Source organism: Phyllobates terribilis, unplaced genomic scaffold (assembly GCF_046119375.1).
Source record: "Phyllobates terribilis strain yellow unplaced genomic scaffold, ASM4611937v1 Scaffold_7032__1_contigs__length_40364, whole genome shotgun sequence".
Classification (NCBI taxonomy): domain Eukaryota; kingdom Metazoa; phylum Chordata; class Amphibia; order Anura; family Dendrobatidae; genus Phyllobates; species Phyllobates terribilis.
The window spans coordinates 5,885-17,399 of record NW_027369773.1 but is presented as its reverse complement, the minus strand read 5'-3'; the positions used below and the strand labels follow the sequence as shown (position 1 = coordinate 17,399).

Sequence of the window (11,515 nt, the reverse complement as noted above, 5' to 3'; positions counted from 1 at the left end):
TAGAGTAAGGCAAGCAATCGCTCATCACACACTTGAGTTCAAATCTCTCTCTTCTATGGAGAAAAACAACACAATGTTTTAATAAACTTGAACTCTCGAAAATATCATGCCAAGGGAGGCTTAAATATGGTTGACTAGCCGGCCCCTTGGTCTTCAAATAACACACATTAAATGTCCTAAAAACATAAAAGCCACACGGCTTAAAACACAACACAAATGCAATTGTCTTAAGTGTTAAAATGGGAAAGATAGTAAGGTCTTCAAGCCACCTCTTTGGACTCAAAGTTGAGTAGAGTCCTAGCTTTGCCACATGTGTCCTCACCTCTCATAGATGTACCTTGAAGGCTGAATTGAGTGACAAATGTGGTCAAGTCCTCTTGTAGTTACTTGGCTCTTGACCTTGTGATTGGACCTTCTATGGTAGGTGCTTCCATTGGTGGATCTTCAAGGGATGGTCCTCCATCATCCTCCCCTCCTTGGAAAGGATTCGACCACGAATCTGTAGGTGTGCCCTCATGTTCTTCATAGAGTGTAAGATCAGCCACATTGAAGGTAGCACTAACACCATAGTCATCCGGTAGGTCTACAACATAGGCATTGTCTCCTACTTTCCTTAGGATCTTGAATGGTCCATATCCCCTTGGAGCTAGCTTGGAGGCTCTCTTTGTAGGGAATCTCTCCTTACGCAAGGTCACCCACACCAAGTCTCCTGGTTTGAAGATCACTCTTCTCCTTCCTTTGTTGTTCCTAGCAGCCACATCATGCCCTAGTTGCTCCAATCTCAGCTTGGTCCTTTCATGTAACTCCTTTATGAACTCCACCTGTCTATTAGCATCAAATTCTACTCGCTCCTTCATAGGAAACGACACAAGATCTAGTGGGGTTAAAGGGTTAATACCATAGACACATTCAAAAGGACTTAGAGTTGTGGAAGAATGTTTTTCCCTATTGTAAGCAAATTCAGCATGTGGCAATACATCTTCCCATGACTTTAAGTTCTTTTTAATGATTGTCCTTAGTAGGGTAACAAGTGTTCTATTGGTGACCTCAGTTTGGCCGTCGGTTTGAGGATGACTTGAAATAGAAAACAAGAGTTTTATACCAAGTTGTCCCCAAAGAGAACGCCAAAAGTGACTCAAGAACTTTGTATCCCTATCACTCACAATTGTTCTAGGAATCCCATGTAGTCTCACAAATTCTCTAAAGAAAAGAATAGACACATGTGAAGCATCATCAGTTTTGTGACAAGGAATAAAGTGAGCCATCTTAGAAAACCTATCTACAACCACAAAAATTGAATCTCGGCCCTTCCTAGTCCTAGGTAGTCCTACAATGAAGTCCATACTTATATCTAGCCAAGGAGAGGAGGGTATAGGTAGTGGTGTGTAGAGTCCATGGGGTTGCACTTTAGACTTAGCTTTTAAACACTCTAAACATCTTTTAAGTACATGCCCAACATCTTTCAACATATGAGGCCAATAGAAGTGTTCTCTAAGCATAGCATAGGTTTTGTCACGGCCAAAATACCCCATAAGGCCTCCCTTGTGTGATTCCTCAACAAGCAAGTGTCTTAATGAGCACTTAGGTATGCAAACCTTACTTACCCTAAAAAGGAATCCATCAAACAAGTAGTAACACTTATCATAGGACCCTTTTGCTAGGAAATGTCTATAGATCTCCCCAAAATCAGAATCACAATCATAAAGTTCCTTAATGTAAGAGAACCCTAGCACCTTAGAATCAAGTTGAACAATCAAAGTATGTCTCCTAGAGAGGGCGTCGACCACTATGTTATCTTTTCCTTTCTTATACTTGATTATGTAAGGAAATGTTTCTATAAATTCCATCCAACAACCATGACGCCTATCTAACTTATCTTGTCCTCTTAGATGCTTTAATGACTTATGATCTGTATGTAACACAAACTCACTTGGCCAAAGATAGTGTTGCCAAGTTTTCAAGACCCTACAAAATGCATACAACTCTCTATCATAGGTAGAATAGTTAAGATACGCACCTTTGAGATTTTCACTAAAGAAAGCTATGGGTCTACTTGCATCAACAAACCACCAATTCCTATACCTGAGGCATCACATTCTACTTCAAAGGGTTTTGCAAAGTTTGGTAGAACTAGGAGAGGTGCATTGGTCAATCTGATCTTGAGCTCTTCAAATGCAGCCTCTTGTTCCTTGCCCCATACAAATGGTGTGTTCTTCTTGGTAAGTTCCGTGAGTGGTGAAGCTATGGTGGAGAAGTCCTTCACAAACCGCCTGTAGAAGCCGGCTAATCCTTGAAAGCTTCGGACTTGTCCAACATTGGTAGGTGTAGGACACTCCTTGATTTCCCTTACCTTCTCTTGATCAACTTCTAAACCTCTTGAGCTGACCACAAACCCTAGAAAGATCACTTCATTAGTGCAAAAATCACATTTTTTCATATTAGCATAAAGATGATCAAATCTAAGTGTGGATAATACTTCCCTGAGGTGTTTCTCATGCTCTTGTAGGGTTTTGCTATAGATTAGGATGTTATCAAAATAAACCACAACAAACTTCCCTATATAGCTCCTTAGGACATAGTTCATCAACCTCATGAATGTAGAAGGGGCATTGGTAAGACCAAATGGCATCACAAGCCACTCATAAAGCCCAAACTTGGTCTTGAAGGCTGTTTTCCACTCATCTCCCTCCTTCATTCTGATTTGGTGATAGCCACTTCTCAAATCTATCTTAGAAAACAATGTAGCACCATACAATTCATCAAGCATATCATCAAGTCTAGGGATAGGGTGACGATACTTGATTGTGATGTTGTTTATAGCTCGGCAATCTACACACATTCTCCAAGAATTGTCCTTCTTTGGCACTAATAGGACCTGTACCGCACATGGTGACTTACTTACCCTTATGTAGCCCTTGTTGAGAAGCTCTTATACTTGATCTTCCACTTCTTTGCTCTCTTGAGGGTTCATCTTATAGGCCGGTCTGTTTGGCAATGAAGCTCCTAGGATAAGATCTATTTGGTGCTCAATCCCTCTAAAAGGTGGTAGACCTAATGGTAGCTCTTCCGGGAACATGTCCTTGAAGTCTTCAAGCAAATTCTGGATTGAAGGTGGGAGGGTACTGAGGCTGGTGTTGTCACTAGCAAGGATGTGCTTGCTTGGATTGATCAAAGTCATGATTCTGGTGTCTATTGGTAGGCACTCCTCTTCTATCTCAGCCTTGGACGTCAGTAGCATGTTGCTATTGCTCTCCTCCTCTTCTTGCATCTTCTCTTTGGCCTTAGTCTTCTCAAACTTTTGAGCAACCTGCAATGGAGTCATAGGACACAAGGTAATAGACCTTCCATGATACTTAAACATGTGCTTGTTAGTATAGCCATCATGAGTAACTTTTCCATCAAACTGCCATGGCCTACCTAGCAAAAGATGACAAGCATTCATAGGGACTACATCACATAACATAGTGTCTTGGTAGGAGCCTATCTTAAAAGCTACATTAACTTGCTTGGTGACTCTTAATTCACCACATTCATTCATCCATCTTAGCTTATTAGGCCATTTGTGTGAAGTAGTAGGAAGTTGTAACTTATATACCAATGTAGTACTAGCTATGTTGGTACAACTACCTCCATCTATAATCATATTGCACACTTCTCCTTTAACAAGACATCTAGTATGAAATTATCTCTTTGACTAGTTTCATCCATAGTTGCTAACACATGCAAAGTTCTTTTACAAATTAGGCTATCTCCATGCTCATACTCTAATTCCTCACTATGCTCTAAGTCATTATCATGCTGAATTTCAGATTCAAGGCAAGGTTCATCTTCATTGTCACTACAAGAATCATAATGTCCTAGGTGATCTACAATCATAGTTCTCCTATTAGGACAATCCTTCATCATATGACCTTTTCCTTTACATTTAAAGCATTCAGTTTGACTAGACTTATTAGGAAAAGTAGAGTTAGAGACATTCCCTTTTGTTCCTTGACTTGTGAATGGAGGCCTAGTTGCTTGGCCTGAGGTGTTGCTTGAGCTAAACTCCTTCATAGGGCCAGATTGGTCCTTGCTTGTTTACTCTCGGTTGTACTGGAGTGCTCTTAGGGGTTGGATTCCAATTGGAACTACTAGCTTGCCCACGGCCTGAGGTATAGTTGCTCTTGGTCTGAAGCCTCTTCTCTATCTTGATGGCATTGTGAAGTAGCTCCATGTCTGTCCTACAAGGATACATGTCTACTTCATAGGAAATGTTAGAGTTAAGGATCCTTAAGTACCTTGCAATGGTGGAGTCTTCATCTTCTCTCACTCCAGCCTTGAGCATTGCATGTTGCATGGCATTGTAGGCTTCTTCAACACTCATACTACCTTGCTTGAGGCTCTTCAACCTCTGCCTAAGCTCTCTGGTGTAGTAGGGAGGTACAAATCTGTTTCTGAGCAAGACCTTCATTTGCTCCCAAGTTCTGACCGGTGGATCAAGATTTCTAACCCTTTCCTTGACCAAGTTATCCCACCAAGCTAGGGCAAAGCCCTTGAATTCTAGGGTAGCTAGTTGTACCTTTCTTTGCTTGGGGAAGTTGTGGCATGTCCAGATTTGTTCCACCTTGGTCTCCCATTCCATGTATAGATCAGCGTCACTTGTGCCTTCAAACATAGGGATCTTCACCTTGACTCTTCATAGGCCATCTTGCTCAGGCTCTCTCCTCCTAGCTTGGAATCCTCTTTGGCGTGCCCTTCTCCAATCCTCATACTCATCATGGGCTTCATCTTCATCCTGAAATTCATCAACAAACTCATTGTGCCTATAGGGGTTAGGAGATCTAGGGTTAGAGTTTTCTTCCCTTAGACGCCGAGGGATTGTGTATAGTTGGAGGATACATAGGGTTTCTCCTATCTTGTGGGCCTGAATTTGGAGGATTAGGTACTTCTCCTCTAAGTAGATTCTCAGCCCTAAGCATGGCCTCTCTCCTTGCTTAAACATATTGTTCTTCTTGTGTAGGAAGAGGTACTCGGACATCTTAGCTAGAATTCTGACCAATCTCAATGTGGGTACCTAAAGGAGTGGGTCTAGGGGCTGATTGGCTCTTAAGGATGTTCATGTCAGCCGTGAGGGAGTTGATGCTATCCGTGAGGTTCTTTAGGATGCTATAGACCTCAGGTTGTAGGGGTGTTGGACTCCTATCATTGTTCCTCTCATTGCCTTCTTCTTCATGATCCCTAGGATTAGACATGATCACAACAAAACAAACACAAAATTATGTGAGGTTAGGTGGTAATAACAACTCTCAAGTGTTTCCCAAGCCAAGTGTTTGTTCACACAACTCTCTTATTGCTTGCTCTTCCCTAACTTGATGTTGATTTGTAAAGATCAAACCCTTCAACTTAAATGCCTGTTCACTTCACAAAGCTCAAATCAGTTTTGAAATCAAAGATAAGGAACCACTACTCTCGGATTGCTAGAATGAGAAAGCAACCTAGTGTTTAAGCACAAAATTTAGCCTTAGAATAGTTGATTACCTTTGATTCGAACCTGGATTGAGTCAAGAAGGACCTCGGCCTTGTCTAACCTTGAGGAATGTGGAGCTAAGGACTAGATGGCTAAGGCAATAGGGTAGACTCAAGGGCTCATGGCAATCCCTTGTTCTCCTTCTTCAAATTCGTCTCGGAAAGGACTTACCAACCCGGTTCTGTAGTCTTTGCTCAACTCAGAGGGATAAGAACCCGGTTCGTGTCCTTAGACCGAGTATATTGCTGGAATACAGACTTTCTAACCCGGGTATAGTGAAGAACCGGGTTAAAAGATACAAGAAACCGAGCCGGTCTAAAAACGGCTTACTAACTCGGGTTGAGGGGTGAACCGAGTTATAAGACTCCAAACCGTCCTGAATAAATGCTTACTAACTCGGACAGGAGCAATAACCGGTTTAAAAGACCCAGACCCGTCCTATTTTCTACGGTTTCTTTTCTTTACTCGGTCAAGTCTGATTTTGATTTAATTGACCTTGGCTCTTTTTTTGACTTTTAATTAATTGAATTACAATAATTACAAGAATATCTAATAAAACAAAGCATAAAAATGGAATATTCTATTTTCAAATACCACGTGCAGATACTGATTTCAAACAACCCGGATTTGTAGGAGGAAGTGGTTGGCGGTTCTTCAAGATTTATCAAGAACACCAAGAACATTTGACGAACTTCAACCAAAACACGCCGGTAGATCTTTGTTGCTCTCGGTTTTGGGTGAGATTTATGGATTGGATGGCTAATTGGTTTGACAAGGATTCGACCGTGCCTACTAGCCTTCGTCTCCTCAATTCAAGTCGTCTCTTAGGTGTTCAACCTGCACACAAAAATTCACAACTTTTAGAGATCTCTGGCAGAATGCATCAAAACTCAAACTAAAGCCAAAGATGGCTAAATAGATGATCAATCGGAGTTTTGAAGGTGTGAATGAGGTCAATTGGCTCATATACCACTTGATACAGCCTCACATAGGCTATATAAGACCTAGACCTCAATAAGAACACACACAACAAGCAATTCAAACACTCAAAGGGGCGGGAAGCCCTAGAAATCAGAATTGAAACAAAACAGAATTGAAGAATGCTAAATAACTCGGAAATTGAAGAAAACAAAGGAGATAGAAGGTTGATTGAAACCAAGCACAAGCAACAACAAGACCAAAGGTTTCAATGGCCTAGAACCAAGTTGTAATGCTGCACAAAACCACAATCATACAACCCTATACAACCTTCACATGGAGGAGGCACAAGGAGGAGCTCTATGAGTTTGCAAACACCAAGACTACCAAGCTTGACATAGACAAATCATCTAGAGTAAGGCAAGCAATCGCTCATCACACACTTGAGTTCAAAGCTCTCTCTTCAATGGAGAAAAACAACACAATGTTTTAATAAACTTGAACTCCCGAAAATGGCATGCCAAGGGAGGCTTAAATATGGTTGACTAGCCGGCCCCTTGGTCTTCAAATAACACACATTAAATGTCCTAAAAACATAAAAGCCACACGGCTTAAAACACAACACAAATGCAATTGTCTTAAGTGCTAAAATGGTAAAGATAGTAAGGTCTTCAAGCCACCTCTTTGGACTCAAAGGTGAGTAGAGTCCTAGCTTTGCCACATGTGTCCTCAACTCTCATAGATGTACCTTGAAGGATGAATTGAGTGACAAATGTGGTCAAGTCCTCTTGTAGTTGCTTGGCTCTTGACCTTGTGATTGGACCTTCTATGGTAGGTGCTTCCATTGGTGGATCTTCAAGGGATGGTCCTCCATCAGTGTCTCTCGGTGTAGCCATATCATCATCATGTCCTCAAGTATGTCCTGGCGAGCTATCATTGTCTGAATCAGACTATCAAGGTGACTTGTCCTTTGATGTGATCAATCATTAGTCAATAACTTAATCGCAATGTCTCTCTCAATGCATGGAGGGGGCGACCTCGAGTTGTACCCTCCTCCTCTGACTCATCTGGCATCCGCGCCTCCAAAGCATGCGTCACAGATTCAATGTAGTAAACATGGGAAAACAGTATTAATGGAAATTCTCTAGGTAGTTGGACTTGGTGGCACTTAGAAGTATATGAGAGCCAAAAATAACTTTGTTACTTCAAACTATGAGGCAACCAACTTTCTTCAAACGCTCAACATCATATATAGATGGTTCAACTTCATCACCGCCCGATGCTAGGTGTATACCTCCCTATGCAACAATAAAAGTCAAAGGAGTGATCTGGTGAATAATTCAACCTTTTAATAGGTCATGCACTCGCTATAGCCTTTGGAAAAAACATCACCCAAGAGGGAGTGATACTCAACTTATAGTTTAGGCACCAGGTGTTGCACCAATTTCTCTGTGATAACTGATTGACATTCCACTAGCCAAAGAAATTAGTTGTGAGAAACTTGCACGCCAACCGAAGTGGATGATGTGTGATCCAGTTATTGTTCTCGTTGCATGGTCGGAATTTAATGTATGATGCCTTTGCACAAAAATCAAACGGTTCAGAAGCTTAAAATATAGACCATCTTGATGTGGGATCCTTAGTGACCCCTAGGCTTTCTCTCAACACGTCTATCGGCACCTCATACTCGGTTTTCTCATAACCGAATGTGCAAGAAGTAACTTCCTTGTCCACTTCTTCATTTACCTTAAACTTCGGGACAAAAGAAGCAACAAATTGGATGGCAAAGGATATATAACCAAAATCTTTGATGTTCAAGAACGATAGTAGACCTGCATGATCAATTAGCATGTCTACTTGGGCTCCAAAACCCAACTTGGTTAAACCATTCTGCTTAAAACATTGCTCGGTACAACAAGCTTCTTGAGAGCCTTCAACTTCTGAATCAAATCTCTCTCCTTTAGAGACCACTTCCTATCTCTCGTAGTCACCATTATGCGATTGAAATTATTGAAAGGAGAGAAGATTGGGTACTCACATCAAAGCAAGTTAGGTTCAGAAAGTTTCCAGGAACAAGGCCACGGGTCACGGTGAGAATAGGCACAAGTTACAGGTCGGCTTCTGTAGATAAGTGTAGAAATCGATAGAACGTAGGGCATGGGTTGCGACATGAATTGACGGGAGATGCGGGAACTGCAATTTTGTCTTTTCATCCCAGAATGTACTCCAACTCTAAAATTGAACTCAGGGAAGCAGAGGTGATGCAAAATTCAGTTCAAATTCTTTGTAAACTAAGGAAAATCACAAATTAGAAAGTGAAAATGTGTGAAATTATGGATTTGAGGGTGACTGGGATGCCTTCTTCGTACCTGCAAGTTAGTGCATACACAAAAAACAATCGAGGTAAATGTGAGCAAAGTTTTCCTAAATTACTCATAATCTATAAATATATCGGTTTGCCTCCCAATCAATGCCCTAGTTAACGTCATTGTATCAACATCGGATATGGATCATTTCTAACTGGGCTCATCGGTCTCCCATGGATTGAGACACTCGCATAACTCATGTATGAATCAGGACTGGAAATGCTTGAACTTTAGACCATATTTGATCATGATGATTGGTCTCTCGAAGTAACTCTCATCTTCTCCCCCATACTTGGACGAACCCGGGGGTTCTCTCTCTCTCTCTTGACAGGTAACTTCACATCATCACGACTACAAACTAGCAAAATGCCATCTCCAATAAATAGAATGGGGCCACTGCCTAAATCACTATCCTTTAGCTCACTATCAATTGAGCTTTCTCTTTTATTCTAAATATCTCATGATGTTCATTTTGTTTAGTTCTTCGCAACCTATATTATCATTGTCAACTCCAAAATTTTCAATAAAATTTTCATTTATGTTGTCCTTTTCAATCAGATTTTCCCATGTAAAGGTAAGGAGTGATGTGTGATTCATGGGTCATTTTCATTAATGTCTATCCTATCACTACCTAAATCTTTTATTGCATGCTTATCAATTATGATCATTATTAGGATCATCCCTCTTATTCTAACTGTGGAATTCGTTGTATCTGTATGCATCTTCTCCGAAGGATTCAGAACGAACGTAGTGCCCATGTACAAAGAACTATAACTGACGAGTTCAAGTCGCGACATTTAATTTCAACTTGTGCTCTATTATTCTCCATCGTTAGTCTTCCCTGTTTTACATCTATATTCATGCTAGTTGTTTTCCTAAAAGGTTGTCCTAACATAAAAGGTGAGATAATGTTGTTGACGACTTCTAGAACATAGAATTTTGCATGGAATTTGAGTTTCTCCGCCTTCATTAGTACATCTTTAGTTACACCTTTTGCGTGGGAACAAGTTCCATCCGCTAGATTCTCTTGAAGCTTAGTGCTTTGTAAAAGTGATAAACCCAAAGAATCATAGATATTTGAGGGTATCATATTTATAGACGCTCCTAGATCTAACATGGTCTTTTTATGAACTTTGAACAGATACTTGGATCGTTTCAATTAGTTGGAAGTTCTTGTTTCAGGTGGGTCACCATTGATCTACTTGCTCTGGTGTCTCTCTTTCTCCATTCTCTCAAATTATGGAGCTTTCAGTGAATCTGTTCACATTGCTTTGAGTAGTTCCTTCTCTATTTCATCATTAGCAATGCTTTTGTATATTCTGTAAGCTTTCTCAAAGTCCTTTGATTGAGCTTAAAGCATGTCTGCGTTGGCTTTCTCAAAGTCAAGGACACGAGTTGTAGCAGGTTTGAGCGCGGGGCGCGTTAACTCTTCTGTTGTCCTGGCTTCAGATTTTACGTTCATCTATAAAAGCATCGGAAATAGCTCAATGACCTTGGCGGGGGCACAACATAAAATACACAGGGCATGATGTAGAGAATCTTCATATCTTCATTCTCGAAATCGTAGGAGTTTGTGAATCGATACAGATCCCCGGTTTAAAGCAAAGCATTGACGTTTCCTTTAGGATTTACTTTTATTTTTGAAGGAAGACCTTCCGACCCTCTCGTTTCAAATTTTTCCATGACTTGTATCAACTGGCTGATTTGTGTCTCGAACTGCTTGAACTGCTTCGTGGTGGTGTCAACATGGTTTCACAAGTTAGTAGCTCGGCAATGAATAAGTTCCTCTGTGATGGGCCTTCTATATTGCTTGTAGGGTGGTCTAGGCTCAAGTTGTCTCTATTGTTTAAGTTTTCATTATTTCCATACCTAAGATTTTGATTATTTATCCATGATGGCTAATAATTACTTGGATATGGATTTACTCTGGGGCGAGGAGGACCGTAATTTTCTACGATGTTTATCTCTAGGTTCTCTTCTTACAGTTGATGACACATGTCTGTAGGTTGTAGATGATTGTTACACATGCCGCATGCCTTCAGTTGTTCCGGTATACCTCTCAGCGCTAAGCTTTTCTCCATATCCTTTAGTTCAGAGATTTCTATGGACAAACTAGAGGGGTTTACAGCGTGTATCCCGCTTGTTGATGAAGAAGATCTCCCTACTGGTTTAGTTCCCTCTGACATCTCATTAAATATTTTCATTGCTTGCTTTGGAGTCTTGTCAAGGAAACTACTGTCACATGCTACGTCAAACATAATCCGTGCGTGGTATATGAGACCGTGATAGAGACTGTACATCAAGTCTCTCTGTTCCATTTGATGTTAAGGATAGTCAACAACTAATGTGTTGAACCACTCTCTGTATTTGTAGAGAAACTCGTCTTTCCTTTGTTGAATTGTAGTGATCTTTCTTTTGAGATTGTTAGCTTTCTTGACCGGGAAGTATTTCTCAAGAAAGGCTTTCTACGTATCTGCCCCAAATCTTATACCGCCAGTGGGAAGTTAGTAGTACCACTAATATGTGTTGTCCTTTAGTGAGTAAGAAAACGATGTCATCATGATCTGGTCATATGTGACTCTTCTTGGCCTCATATTGGAGCAGATAGAATGAAATTGACCCAATTGTTGATGGTTGACGGGAGATCTAGATTGACGGGAGCGCCAATCTGGTTCCGTTGCCAAGGAAGCTGCTATCTAGTAGCTTCCCCCACAACAACACCAGA

The 11,515-nt window shown here is 40.9% G+C and overlaps 1 pseudogene; it reads right to left on the bottom strand.

Moving 5' to 3' along the window:
• Positions 1-383: 383 nt before the first annotated feature.
• LOC141251448 (uncharacterized) lies at positions 384-4,621 on the bottom strand (annotated as a pseudogene).
• Between the last annotated feature and the right edge of the window lie 6,894 nt (positions 4,622-11,515).